A 2,654-nucleotide genomic window follows, 5' to 3' on the forward strand; every position below is an offset into this window, starting at 1 on the left:
TACTAATTGGAAATGAAACAACTAAAAGTCTCACCTAGCTATCTCGTTAGGAGACGCTCTCTCTCGCTCGTCGATGCACGCGAGCAGGCCAGGACCATGTAGCAGCTGCTGACCCGAACCACGCGAGAAAAGCGATGTTTCTCGCATGCCATGAGCGATATACCGCAACGCCCCACACAGGCGTTGGCAGTAGCCAATAGGGCACAAGCCCCGTGCCGCACTTCTGTGGAGGAAATCGTGGAAAGAAGCCGATTGGGCAGCGTGCCCAAAAATAAGTGACGGGGTTGCAACCAACGGTTCGATACAGATGGGCCAGGTGGTGAGGACATGGTGGGCTTGGATATGTGTTGCACAGGGCGGGTAGGTGGCAGCGGATAGATGGGCATGCCTGCGAGCGATAGTAGCGGCCCAATAGTAGGAAGCATGCTGATAGGTACGCTGGCTTGGGTGGGTGCTTACTTTCGATAAAGAAGAGGAATGGGATTGTGCGAGAGCAGAACTCTCTCACTATGGATTTGGGGACCGACAATTTTGACACTCAACCTCACCAAGGGAAATATCAATGCAAGGAAAGTGGGTGTCGTTGGCGTTGGCCACTCCCATCTTGATCACTCCTAAGGTGGCTCGATAGTTGCTGGATGGCCTTGAATGAGAAGATCAAGCTGTCTGCGTCAAAGGAGATACATGCGTGCGGCCGGCGGACCTTCGTCGCTAGGAGGATGAACTTGAGGAAGGATTGGTTGTCATCCTCATGCATTACTTCTTCAATGGATGGGAATGATCATAGATACATTGGGCTTGGGTTGGTGCTTGCTTTCAACAAAGGGGAGCAATGTGAGAGTGTGAGAACAGAACTCCCTCGCTATAGATCTGGGGAGCGACAACTTTGACACTCAACCTCACTTAGGAAAATGTCAAACCACGAGGAGTCGTTGTCGTATGCACCAACCACTCCCACCCACCCCGATCACTCTTGAGGCGGCTCAGTAGTTGCTGAGGGCGACCTTGAAAGAGAAGACCAAGCTGTTGTGTCAAAGAAGACACGTGTGTGGCCGACAGGCTTTCCCTGCCAAGGATGAGCTTGAGGCAGGATTGGTCCTCATCCTCATGCATTACTTCAATAGATGGGATGGGATGGGATGGGATGGGATGGCAAAGGTGTCATATTTTGGAGCCTGGGATCGACAAAGATCTTCAAGATGGTGATGAAGTCACCAGCCCAGGTGGCGTGCGGGTACTGGAGTGCCCCGTATGCACAATCGGCAATGGATGCGATGCTCCCCAGCTACCCATTGTGGTTATCATTTCTCCACGCAAAAAGATGTTTGCACCCTACTCGGTTCCTCAGTGATCCAGAAGAAGGCTCGTAAATGGTGTCAATGGATTTGAGATTTTTTTTGGCAACTAAAAACAGATATGAAATATGTGGCCAAACGGTGTACATCGAAGGATACTAACAAAAGATGAGCAACATGAGGAAGTAGCTTCGCCCTCCAGCTGATTAGGTATTTGAAACAATTGGCTTTCCTTCCCTAACCCTAGGCGGCTAGGGCAAACTCTCCCCTCCATACTTCATCGGTGAGCCTGTGGATTCACCTCCCCTCTTCCTGCCACTCCGGCGGCCGGTGGAGGGGAGGATAATTCTAGTGCCTTCGCTCTGGTTACAGTTCAGGTTAGAGTTTTTAGTCCTCACAGGTGCGGCGCTCGGCAGGATGGCAGCACTGCTTCTTCAAGTTTATCTTTCGGGCTCCGATCCTCCTCGGATTCACCTGTCTGAACGTAGTGACGGAGCTTCAGAGTAGATTCCTGTCGTCTCCTTGGGGCAGTGAGGTTATGGTTTCTCGTCATCTGACGGGATTGGTGTGAGGTGCTTCCGATCTATGCAAGAGTTCAACAACGACGACTGCGGGTCTAGGCCGCTGGTCTTTAGGGGCACGTGCATGAAGACTTCCCGTCTGTCATCGACAAGGTCAAGCTGACTCCGATAGAGGAGTGGCGACAGCGACTCGTTCTGGCGGGCAGTAATGGTCATTCAGTGGTTTTGGAATCTCGCTGTAATTTCTATTATGTTTTAGATGCATTGTACTTCTGGTCAACTTTATAACAGATCTGAACCTTTTCATAAAAACGCAAAGAAAAAAAAAGTGGTATTTGAAACAATTGGAAATGTTGGGCTGGAAGGCGGAGGCCGGGAGCTTGTGCGTGGATTGGTGCGAAGTAATCCACGGCAAGTGAGAGGTAATGATTTCTGCACATGATGCAAATAGTCAGGTTATCCTTTCACAACATTACCCAAACCCACAAATTGTTTGAAATACCCTAAATCAATATAATAAGACATGGTTCTAGGGTCTTTTGCCATGAAGTCACAGATAGCAACTTGAAAAGAAAATGTTGAATACCGTTTCAAAAAAAAATGTTGAACCCCCCAGATTCCTGCGATTTTGCTAAAGCAACTCACAGACCCAAAAGAAATCGTTGGAGCAGCTTTCAAAGCTCCAATCATAGCTTGGATGACCGAAGTCGATCAAGCGAGTAGTTGTGAACTCCTTCACACGTCTCAAAGGAGATAAGTGAGCGTGTGATTTTTATTTCTAGTTTAAAGCAGATAATTTCAAAAAGAAATCGTAAGACAAGCAACCATATTGTTTAAG

Source organism: Triticum dicoccoides, chromosome 5A (genome assembly GCF_002162155.2).
Source record: "Triticum dicoccoides isolate Atlit2015 ecotype Zavitan chromosome 5A, WEW_v2.0, whole genome shotgun sequence".
Lineage (NCBI taxonomy): Eukaryota > Viridiplantae > Streptophyta > Magnoliopsida > Poales > Poaceae > Triticum > Triticum dicoccoides.